This window comes from Anas platyrhynchos, chromosome 3, assembly GCF_047663525.1.
Source record: "Anas platyrhynchos isolate ZD024472 breed Pekin duck chromosome 3, IASCAAS_PekinDuck_T2T, whole genome shotgun sequence".
In the NCBI taxonomy this organism is placed as follows: domain Eukaryota; kingdom Metazoa; phylum Chordata; class Aves; order Anseriformes; family Anatidae; genus Anas; species Anas platyrhynchos.
The window spans coordinates 104,963,143-104,976,297 of NC_092589.1; positions in this window are offsets into that span (position 1 = coordinate 104,963,143).

The following is a 13,155-nucleotide window of genomic DNA, read 5'->3' on the forward strand; positions in this document are numbered from 1 at the left end:
CAAAGAAATTGCTTGTCCCTACACTCAGACACAAAGTGGTCCCCATTTCTTAGATCTGCCAGGAGATGGTGCTGCCATTCTTCCTTCTATTCCCTTCCAGTTCTTAGGAAAGGTGACACACGTATATGTAGAATTACACATATAAATATATTACATACTTCTGCTATCTAACTGATGCACTTTTGCCCTAACAGGGAAGAAAAACACACCAACCTTTTCATATTTTAAAGCTTGCTACTCTCTTTGAGCTGGACATACATATTTAAGATCCATCATGTATCAATGACAAAGCCATTCAGGACTTTTCCAAAGTTTTCTAATGCTCTGTGTCAGGAGGATGAATATATAAAACAGTTTTCTGGGTAGTTTCCACACCTGCCCTTCTCACCTTTACAGACATCTCAGGATGCACCCTGGCAAGGTGGCTCGTGCTTTCACAGGTATCCCAGCCCTGTCCAGAGAACCAGAACTGTAACACTGCTTTAAATGGAAGCATGAGGCATTTTAAATCTTTTCTTAAATCACATCAGGCAATTTAGGCAATTCTCTTAGCATCAGCGTTGGTGTGAACAGGACTTACGGCCCCTGGTTCCAGTGTGCATGCCTTGCAAAGTTTGGCCTGGAAAGACCTTGCCGCTTATATCAGAGGGACACATTCTAGTCTGTTTGATCATTTTGACTGTGACAGCTTATAGTTTTTAGTCCACTGTCAGCACAGGACTTACATTTATAAATATGCATAAATACAGCGGAGCAACATACTTCCCTTTAAATTCAAAGCATCCATTTTTTAGCTTTGCTATCTTGGTACCAGATTTTCTTTTCACCAGTGAAATAGTTTGATAACACTCATGGCTACAAAAGGAAAGAAAAAAGGACAAAACCTCATTTCAAATTCCTAGGCTTTGTTACGTTTTGATTATAAAATTTATCCTAGTGATTTCTCTTTCCCACAAAACAGATGTCATAGACACTGATAAAAATTAACATCTTTGGCACTGATTCCATGCTTTTCAGATGATATCAGGTATTTTTATTGTTTCTCTTTTCTTTCCTAAGAAAGCAGGCTTCTCTGATTTGAAGTACAATCGAAGGAAAGGGAATCAAAATATTAGGTAAGATAAAACATACTTCTGGGCAATATATTTTGATATGGCTAATACATCTCTGAGAAATACTGTTAATGTAAGGAGTGCTCATGTGGGTCTTTTGTAAAGTAATGGAACATGGGCTGGTGTCCAGCTGTACTATTTTGATGTATGAGACGCACAGGAAACTGATTGCCAGCATATGCCAGTAACCCAAGTGCAACCTGGCAACTGAACAACTAACTAAAAAAAAAATTACCAGAAATTTTTACAGATTAAATCTGCTCACTTGAAGATTTGGGAAGATCTGCTGGGAACCTACTTTATGCTGACTGCTTTGACCATGTATTTGTGTGTATGTATCTACGTCTATGGCTCTATATAAATAAGCATGGCTCCTGTACAGGCTTAGTTAGAACTATAAGGGAAGCTTTATAAGGGACAAATGAAACTCACTGGGACAAACTCTGAGATCAGTTTACAGTGACTTTAAAAGCAGGCTTATTCTCATAAATGAGGGTTGCAAGGTGGAACTCTTGTGTTTTTTTTCCACAAGTTGCATTGGCAATACCCAACAGTATAAATAGAGACTTGAATGTTATGCAAAATTAATGTATTGAATGCTGTACAGTCTCCATTACCAAGAAACAGAAAAAGAGTGGGCTAGAAAAAGGCATTGCTGGAATGCATTAATGCCATCTAGGTTTTTGGCAAGGACTCAGCTAGAGAGCAATTCGTGGAATACAAGGAACGTAGCGTTAGACTCTGCTTGGTATTCTCATTAGAGCTGTAGTAGACCACACTTGTGAATGTGGCATTGCTGAGAATTGCTCAGCAAGAGACAAATGCCTCAGCCGAGCAAATATGACCATGCATCTTCTTGGGTTCCACGCTGAAAACAGGAGCTCGGAGCCTCTTGCAGAGCCAGGTGCTCTCGAATAAACATTCTGCTGCATTGAAATGTTGCAGCGATTCTCCTCTTATAAAATGAGAAATTTTGTGTCTGTCTTAAGGCTCCTCTGGGTACCATCTTGAAAGCCTCTGTTGAGGGAGAAGGCCAGGACAAGAGGAGGAAGAAATCCGGATCTCCTGTAACGGCCTAGTAGCAGGAGGACAGGGTGGAATCACCCTAACTTGCACCACTGGCTGAACAAACCTATTTGCACCATAACTGGAGGAACGTAGGCAGCTTTTTGCTGCGCTGGTACAGCCCTCGGTGTCAACATGGTATCAGCCTGTTCAGAAGGCCGATCCTCTGTCTATATTTTTGACCCTGTCAACTCACTGTTATCGGAACAACATCAGTATGAAGCATTACTGCTCCAGGTAAGTGACTGCACAGAGCAGAAAATCTGGATCCAACTCCTCACAGTTCTTTCTCAGGCAAAATAGACCTGCTAACTATGTGAGAAAGACCAAGAGGATTTATTTCGAAGTCACTTCTTTGCAAAGGTCACCAAATGCCTCAGGTCTATGAACACTATATGAGCAAGATCCACACATACCATCTATTTCCAAAGAGTAAAGGAAATCTCAGAACAGCCTGTGTCAGGGACCCCAGTTCACCACTGCAAAATGGGACAGCACGTGTCTGACTCGCAGGTGACCTTCTGATGTCAGGCTCGGGGGCAGCAGCTGCCTCTCTTTGTCTAACAGCCGTGGTTCAGATTACCCAGCTGGGCCTTCCTCCAACACGAAGGAGACGATGCAGGAACCACACTTGAACTGCTTAAGACCTACGTGTTGTTCAAGAGTCATCTGCCCATTGACTGAGCTTCCAGTCATTGCATTTATGCCTTTGTATTTATATGCCTTTGATCTCTCATGTTTGTGGTGCCTCATTTCTATCTCCGTGCGGGCCTTTCAATTCCACATGCTGAAAATGTGACTCATATAATTGCCCCTCCCCAGTGCTGCCTGATTACACTCCTTTATGATTTGCTTGCCAGCTAGATCTGTTGCAGGACACACAGCAGGAAGATAAAGCAAAGTATGCTTCCAAGGGACACTCCTGTCTCAGAAGAGTGCTGCTGGAAGGCATGTTCCCTGGCTACACCCGCACAGGCTGTCATCGTTCTCCTGGCCTACCTGTACATTTGGAGGTTTGATTAAAAGTATACACTTCGTAGTGGTTGTAAAAAATCTTGACATCTGCCCTCTGGGTCAGCAAATACGCTGCTGAGCTACCTCATTCCTTGAGCTGCAACTTCGAGTGTGATGGTAGCACAGCTTTGCCATCATAAGGAGCAGTTTGGTGATTTCTCTGTTCACAAGTGTCCAGCTAGGTCAGTAGCCTCCAAAGAGCTTGGACCATTAGAGTGTAGTCAGCTCTCAGAATTTATTATACTCTGTTATTAAGATCCTACCTGAAAATTCTGTTGAAAACACATTTTTGTATTATGTTGCAGAGCCAACACTAGTGGCTTATGGGCCGTAGTAAGGAAACAACTGGCCAAAATACTTTAACTGTAACTAACTCAAGGTACCTTTACAGAAATGAGGAGACCTTCCACTGGGTCTTTCTGTATGTGACTCAGTTTTCCAGTGGTAGAGCTTGGATATTGATACACTTTAAGGATATCCATGTAAATGCTATGTATTTGGAGTTACTGTGCATCTGTTGAGGTAAAGCACCAGTTTAAAAGAACTGGGAAATAATCTGAAAATGAGCACAGCACTAGATGCATTTTAAGTGATTATTTTAGAGGCAATGGAATTTTCTTTATGAAAACAGTAACACTTAGAGCTTCTGTTTCTCACCTGTGACTGCATATTATTAATGGTGAAGAAGTGGTAGGCAGGAAGAAGCTTTTAAGGTCCCTTAAGTTTTGAGCATGCACACAAAATCTACTGCCAATCTAGGACAGAAGTCATACTTGGTTATCACTCGTTAATGTTTTTGATCTCAAAAGAATATTGCTTTATACTTAGCCAGGGATGTTAATAGGGCTGTTTGTAAATGGAAGTATTTTGCACTTGAGGGAAAAAATAATAAAGGTAATGTTTGAGTACGTCTGTTCTGAGCAAATGCCTGTTAGTTAAGGTAGTAGGTAAACAGCTCTGTAATCAAAGGAATCAAGCTCTTTTGAAGTTGCTGAAGAAACATGTGACAAACATCATAAAGAATGCAGTCCATATCTCCAAGACACACACAGTAGACCTGATTCTGATCTTATGCTACTTGTATGCCTGTCTTCAGGTGTACAAGGCTTCATTTACTCTGCTATCAGAAATCTGCAGTGGGTAACTCTTCTTGCTTTCTCTGGGACACAGAAAAGTTGACCCCATGGGATCAGGGCAAAGGAGGACTCTGAGACAGGCCAAGAAGGCAGCCATGAAAAATGTGGAGGTCAACAAGGTAACCAAGAAAAATCACATCTAAGGAAAAAGATCAGACTCTGTAATGCTGTCAGAGCTTTTGATCTTGCAGTTGTCCCCTTGATAACCTTGTCTGCTCTGCCTTCTCTTTTCCCTTTGAGCTTCAGAAAAACTATTCCAGTTTCACCAGTTAAATGGTACCAAGGATGGGTTGTCCTTGGGTGTATCTGTAACTAAACTGCACTGAACTTTTAGGTACAATGTTTTATTTCCCTGTCTTTGGAGTACACATTATTAGCTTTTATTAGCATCTGAGTAATAGCAATCTAAACTGTAATTCCCCAAGTCTCACTCTTCAAAATGCAGTAATAATTCACCAAGAATGAAAACATTACCACCGACTATACATATATACTGGTACTCAACAGCTTATCGTAACAAGGAATCTAAAATAAAATGATTGTCTAAAAATAAAAGCAGTTAAGATCTTCGGCTAATTTACTGTTTATAAGTATAGTGAAATGACTATAGTGCTGAGTTTTAACACAGGAGGAGTCCAATGTACCAGTGGATTAGTAAGAACAACTATGTTAATGTTTTCAATACTATGCAGAGTATCAATACTATTTAGCATAAATTGCTATTTAGCATAAATTGTGTTTCAAAGACAAAGCCCTGAGCAAGATATAACTTTGAAGTTGAGTCTGCTTTGAGAGGAGAGTTGAACCAGCTCATTTTCAGAGTTCCCTTCCAGCCTCAGTGGTTTTACAATTCTAAAGCATTAGTAAAGCAAGGCTGCTTTTATTAAAATAGTTGCAGTATTAGTTGCTGACACCATTGTCTACCTGATGGTAAGAATAATATCAGCGTGGGGGTAAGATATAAAAAGTTATAATCCATAAAGTATAAAAACATAAGCCAGTTTATAAATGCATGTGCAATTTGTACAATGTAGAGTAAAATAGTTTAGTATGCAGAGACATTTTTGTAAGATCTTTAAATGCACATTACTCATCCTGCTCCTATTAATGCAAAGATTTTGCATGACTAATAGAAAGTAAACCTTTACAGTTTTTTTTTTTTATTGTATGAGTTTAGCAAACTTTTACATTGCTTTTTTTTTTTTTCTCTGCAAACCTCTAGCATTTCCTATAATGACTTAATGTTCATATGAGATATTTGAAAAGTTAAATTTAACTAAAGAACAGGTATCTAACTGGTTATTCATGTTGCACTACGAGAACATACAGCAAAAAGGAGTTTCTCTCTGTTTAAGGACTGTTACTCGTATTTCTGTTTTTCCAGACAACATGACCTGTAATTACCGTGCCAAATGTGTTTTCAAATGACCTAACACGCCATAGTCAAAGTAATGTATATCGTGCAAGATTTGAACTTTAACAACATTTTTTCTGTCTCCACTTGAGAACAGAAATATGAGTTATGAAAAGGCTTGAGCGGCTCAGAGGACTGAAAACTTACAGCTGATGATGTGTGGTTACTGGCGTGGGTTCAGCCTAGGTCCTTGGTAACCAGAAGTTGTTACCATCTGATTATAACCAATTTCCAAAATGAAATGAGTCAGTCTTCTACAAACAGGCATGGTCACAGCTCATAAATAATACACAAAAAATATGAAGTATATAACACACATAATATATGATGTATACGAATTATCACATACCTATTTCAGTATACACACACGAGCAGTATATATCCCACCCTTTTACTTCCTACAAACGTGCTGCATTTTTAAGTTACAGCTTTAAGGTGGGGATTCGAAATGCTCTTGGCTTCCCTCTTAAAATTAATAGGAATCTCACCCTAGATTATTTCATTTTAGTCAGCTAAACTCTTAGTGAACTAATTTTTAGTGGATAATTGTTTTATTAATCCACTCTTCTCCCATTTCCTTGATTACAGGCAATATTACCAGGACATTTTGTTCTGAAGCACTACAAAAAATGTCCTCCCACACAGTAAAGCATGAGAAAACTGAAGACAAAGTTTGTCTATTGATGCTTAAACTTATTAAACCTCAACCCAAGTGCAAAGGTAGGAAGAAATTTTGATCATGCTGAACAAGCAAGTACTGAAGTAAGACGTTTGCTTCTTCTGCCTCTGTTCTAAGGTGCCCTTTGGATTGATGGTTCGGATTGATGGTTCTGCTTGGGATACCAAGGTTCCCTACTTGTTGAAGATCATTTTTTTATTTTAGATAGACAGACCTTTTCTTTCTGTGTGATTTTTTGTATGACTTTTGAATCTTGGGAACTTTCATTACTGGACAGTTTTACTCCTCCTCGAGTGATATTTATTACGCAGCCTTCAGGAATGTGACTCTGGTATCATGTTGTTTAAACCAACATAAAAATTACAAGACCAAATCCAGAATCCAATGCAAATCAGACAAATAAACCTAAGTCAAACAAATAGGGGTGTTCAGAAAGTCAGTCATGCATAGTCTTTTGTTGGTTATACAGCCAGCACTGCATTAGTCCAACACAATCTGCATTACCACGGGGAGGGACAGCCCTCATCTCTCCTCCCACGGGCTCCTCTTGTTCCAGAGCCAGCCTGCGTGGGGGTCAGCACACGGCTGGGAAGCGAGACGTGAAAGCTGTCCATTTTCATAATCAGTTTGGCATTCAGGCCGCCTAATGCCAGCCCGAGGGAGGCACTAGGGACGAGCACAGCTGAGAAGGCAGGAGGTTTCAGAGGCAATATGGTTTGTGTTGGATTAAATCGACCACAGAACTATGGCCTCAGAGGGATACACGCAGTGCAGTAGCAGGTTATCAGCACAGGAAGCACAGTGAGAGAGAACAGGTTGCCAGTGGAGCTTTCTATCAAGGCAATAGCCATTTAATGCAACAGTCCTCACGCAGCACTGGCAGCAAGTATAAATCAGCATAGCCTTTGGGTTGCTCTGATTTCTAAGGCTCAGCCCGATACATTTCATCACACAACACTGCTTAAAAGCTAAGCCCAGGATCCGAACAAGGATATTTGAAATAAGAAAGCAAGTAAACAAATTGCTAATAGCAAATAGAAGTTTTGGGAGTGGGTGGACACACGTGGATATGAAAGCCGAGTGACAAGGAAGAACAACAAAGGAAAAACATGCCAAACTGCATTTACTAGTTACTTCTGTCTCAGTGAAGTAGGGCTCTGAGGGAGTTTCCCTGAACAGCATCAATCTCTATTCCATTTGGAAAAGGCAAGCATGGAAAAACTTCACAAGTCAAGGGAGAAACAAGAGGCAACAGGCAGGAAAAATGCTGTTAAAATGTAGGATTTTGAGTTTTTGGTCATTTCTTCCACAAAGGGCCCTCTGTAGTAACAGGCATTCCTCATTTCTACAGTTAAACTTCCTTCATTATCAGATTACTTTTGTTATTAACCAGTAAGATTTTATAATCCACATATATTTATTTCTATTTCTGAAGAGCTTAAAGATTGTTTTTTCTTTGTCTGTGTTTTAGAAATTGGGGTAGGTCTGCACAGGAACATGCTTTACGGAGAGGAATGCAGGGCATGGAAAACAATTGACATTCCTGTATCGCATCCTCGTCTCTGACTGCACTAGTGACAGTGTGAAGAAAGCTCTTCCTCTGCCCACACAAGGAGACAAGAGCTGACTGCCTTCTCCCAGGAACACAGAGCTGGTAACTGAGTCTAATCTTTTACATCCCAAGTAAGCCTGTGGTAGACATCTACTCCAAAAAGCTTCACAGAACAGCTACTCTTTATACCTGGGCTGCAATATGTTTTCAATATCCTATAACACATCTTACCAACAGAAAAAGACCTAAATGCACAACCATTAAAAGTAAAATCACGAGAAGTGAGGAGAGATTAGGCGCTGGGATGACCCTGGGTTTCTACAGTAGCAGAAATATATGAAAAGTTCCAGCAAGGAGCACTCTACCCCACATTGCAGAGGAGGAAATAAAAATTATGTCAGTTACAAAAGTGATCTGAAGGATCTCAGCTGCCTGGATCAGCATCTATCTAGTATTTGCAGATCAGAGTTGTGAGGAATCTCAAGGGTAAATACAGGCTTTCAGATTATGTAGTTGTTTTGTACAGTTTTCTATCAAAACAACGTTAACCCTCTTCTCTTCATGTAAAAGAAAGTCTTAAGTGCATTCTTGTAATCGGTTCTCATCTTAGTGCTAAATGCAGGATTCTCTGGACTTTGTTAGCTGGGCTTTTTTGTAGGTACAATATGAATAATATTAACAGAATGATACAGATGGGATACATTAGGTGGGAATAAAGTTTCAGATACAAACTCTGAAGTATGAGGCTATGGCAATAACATATTACAAAGACTTTTCAGATGATACTGTTGTGCAGTAGACACTTATTCCAAAATTCTTCACATGCCAGATAAGATCGGACACAGGCTACCTGGTGGAGAGAAAGCAGTCAGCTGGCAAGAATCACCAAATGATGGGAAAGGAAAATCTGACACATCACCAGGGAAGATGTTACTTGCCAAAATTAAAAAAAAAATCCTTTGGATTGTGACCGTGAGATCACAGGTGATTTATGGACAGTAGCAAAAAGCAGTCTTAGCACCATTTTAACCAGCTACGTAGGGAGTGATTTCACAGCTTGGTGCGAGTTGGCACCGCTTACCTTGTCATTTGGATACAAGACACTGTAATGTACAAGTAGTCAGTGCACTGCTACTCTTTCAAGATCTTGTTATAAATTGTTTAGGATATCATTCATGCAGGTAGATCTAAGGTAGATTATTCCTGCAACTGCTTCTTTAAGTTAGCCTTTCTCAGATCTTGCTTATATTCATCTCTCATCTGCATCAAGCAGATGTCTCGTGCAGCTGAGACAGTTCTGAATTCCAGGCAGAGCAGATGGCCAGTCAGTTTTAAAGGTTGTATCTAAAAGACCAACATAAACACAGAAGACTATAAGGTGTTCACGTAACTCCATGTGCAAGGTGGTGGCATCAAACACGGCAGGCTGCTTGTCACACAGGGAGGTAAGTTTGCCATATTTTTACCCTCACTGTCAGTCATGTGCCTGCATGACTAGCTGCAGAATCAGAGACAGCTCTAATGGAAAAGAGAAATTAGGTCATCTGGTCCATCCTCACTGCCAGGGCATGACTGTTCCCTACAGCGTATCGCTTCCCACACAGCTATCTTTCCAACTGTCTTCTGCAAGATGGAAATGTAATTCAGAGTCCCATTTGACTACGACTGCCAGAGCTGACTTCTATTTGGACGAAAATGCTTAATGAGAACTGGAGACTCAGAGCTAACAATTTTAAATACATGGAAAGGAAAAAGGGAGCACACCCCAAATCTCAGAATATACCAGCAAGATTCTCATCTAGTAAAAAAAAAAAAATGAGATAAAAATTGTGCAATATTTGGGATAATCAGGGACGCTGTTTTCACTCAGACAGGAAATAGTTTATAACTCAATTCTACAAATTAAACAATGGGTTTCCTGCTAAAGAATCAAACAACTAGTTCAGTAAGTAGTTTAGGAAGTAGCCAGCACTTGTGGTGCTCTGGGCAGACTCCCATCAGGAGACTCAGCACTTGCGGCAGCTGACTGTAGGTAGATATTCAAGGTTGCCTTGATGAATTACTCCAAGCGCTCGAATCCCCACTGTTCAGCAGAACATAGCGTGGAAGCACTCGCTGTACAAAGCAGGATTGGTTTACTGAGAAAAAAAATGAATAAAAAAAATGGACAAACAGCGATAGTGACATTTCCTTACATGCAAGGAAGTGGCCAACTGCTTCCCTTTCAGCAGCTTTAGCATTAGTAACTTCCATGCTCCCCGCAAATGGGAATAACTCACCCTTCAGTCCCTTGGCTCTATTACCACAGTAATCAAATATCTCCAGTGGTTTGAGTTGGTAAGTAGCAGTCCAGATGTTTCCTGACTGATCTCCTTTCCCTGTTTGCTCTGTTTTCAGCAGTGTAGCTTGGCCTGAGGATCCACTTCCTTAAATTAGGCAGGGATTCTCTGAATTCTGCTCAGCTTTGCTATAGCTTTCGGCACCAAATTCTCAGCCTGCTCTACTTTCACGTTCATCTCCGTTGGTTCCTGTAGTGACATTTTGATATCATTACCTTTCACTGGAGAATTGTGTGTGCCCTGCACCCTTGCATCATTTTCACTGGAGAGGGCTCAAGAATGTTCAAGGGACTTCAGCAGAAGCCCAGCAGCTCAGGAACAAGCACATCATGACAAAATGAGCGGTTTCTTCTCCAGAACACCTCTGGAAAGATGACAACCACTGCAACCTCAAACAGAAGTGCATTTTTATGTCCCACCAGAAGACCTAGTAGAAAACCTGTACGCTTTCTTGGCAAAACACAGGTTTTTCCCCTTCTCCATCAAAAAGGGTGCTTTCTTCTTTCTGTCCATGTCTCAGACTTCAGGAATTAAACAGATTGCTCTCTGCAGTTACCTTAATAAGCGAGCAAATTAATCCGCAGAGCTTTCCCTTTCGTCTCCAGAAAATTAGACTCAGGACTACAAAAAGTGACAAGGTTATTTAATCTCTTCTATAACCCCACAAGTCACAGTCAAGCTCTTACCATGCCACTTATCTTTTAAAGTCCATGAACGTACATTGCAGTTAATTCTTTCGGTAAAATAATGATTGACCTTGTTTTAATTTAAATGGGTTTTATCCCGTGTTTTTACATGGGATAGTTATTACTCAGCTAGTACGAAAATGTCAAAAGATGTCAGTCATGGAAGCAGGTTTGCCCTTTCAGGTGTGGTTTCCTTGTGACATACACAAGCAGCCAGGAAAGTCCGTGTAATACCGTCCACAGCATGGCTGTGAAGCTTTACCATAATAAAAATGATTAGATCCACTGTGCGATGACGATTTTAATCAGTTTTCTTGAAGTAACAGGTTTTTAGACTCCACTTGGCGAGGAGAAATGTGATTATCAGAGGAACGCACTAAATTACAGTGCTGTTGGGGGCGTAACAATTCCATACCATCAGAGAGAAACAAAGCCCCATTCTGGTATTGCAAACCCACCGAACAGTCATCTCGCCTGTTATTCTCCCTGTTCCACTGCTTAATTCAAGTGATTTATTAATTAGCAACGAGGCCTGCCTCATTGTTTCTACAAGTGAAATTTTGAGTCAAGGAACGAAGTACAAGCCTTCAGGATGCTGATATCCATCTCAGATCTGTATCTGCCTGGGGAAAAAACATGTTCTGTGTTACGTTTCAAGGGACTGAGCATCTTTAAAAACCAAAGTCTCTTTGACAAGGATAAGCCACCCTTTCTCTTCTGGTTCTAATTGGGGAAAAAAAGGGTATTTGCAGTTGACCCATCAATCAAAGCAGACAGCCAAGCAACGTGGCGTGCCAGTGATTAATAACCATCTCCTACGGAGTCACAAGTAAGCCACCTTTATAAAGAGCACCAATTTGAAGAAAGAAAATGCCTGTTATTTCTGAAGGTCAACGCACATAACAGTAAAGAGCATCCTGTTAGGCAACTAAGAGTTTAAAGATTTCTCCTTCTGCAGCTGGTTTCCTTCCAAAATACAGGTTTTGTGCACACACAGCACAAAACGCCCTCCCTGCCTATGAAATAATCATTGACAAAATGCCAATCGAACCACTGCAGACCATCTATAACCAGGATTCCTGCCTAAAATCAGCAAAACTTAGAGCAAAACGACGTGCGGCATTGAGATCTGCCTCTGAAAACCAATTCCTGGTTTGGATAAATGGAAGCTCTGCAATTCCTGCCCGGCACAAAAGGTGCCTGAAAAATAAGCTTTGTATTTGAATTTCTAGCTCTCAGCAGAGTCAGGGCCTGCAACGAGCTTCCAGTCATCGAGGAAGAAGAGAGCCTAAATATAAGGCTTCATAAACATGCTGTGTGGTGCCTGCGAGGGGCCTGAGTGGGATGTGATGATCTAGGAGGTCGCCTCCATCTTATTTTAAGCCATGGCAAACTTTGTCTCACTTTGAAGCAAGGTTCTCGAATTGGCTAGGCTGGCACACTTAACGCTTCCTTCTCCACAGGACCACCTATAGCATTGCTATAAATTAGTATTTTGTTACATATCAAAGCTGCTGCTTTTGAACCACATCGCACAGCTCCACCAGAGATGACTACGCATTCAGCACGGACCAGCATATAACAGCAATTTTTATTGCTTGTGAACGAACGGCACTCTGTATACACCGAGCTATACAAACATTTTCAGCCCCAGATCCATGGAAGTTAGTAAGTAATGAGACTGGGACTAACAAAACCATCATTTTACATCAGTGAGTTTATTGGAACTGTCAAAGACCGGATAAAAATTGAGGGAAGGGACATGATGGAATAGCAAAACGTGGAGTCAGACTGTCCACAGCTGTAACACCATTGTACACGAGCATCCCTACAGACCTTTAGGTACTCACTGAGCAGCTCCTCCTGGTCCCCCCAGTGATCAAGCCACCAGCCATCCCTCATGCACGGAGCTTGACAGCCAACAACCATGACAGTGACCAACTTCCCACTTGGCAGAACACTGACCAGGCATTAACATTTACTTCAGGCACTCAGCATAGCTAAATATTAACACATTTACATATGCACGTGCACGAGAAACCTCAGCAGAAGGATGCAGTTTTCTACGGTAGACCTAAAGCTGTTATCAACAGCGTTTGCATAAAACCCTATCGAAGACCTAATCTATACAAACTGAATCATTTTAAAGACAGAACCC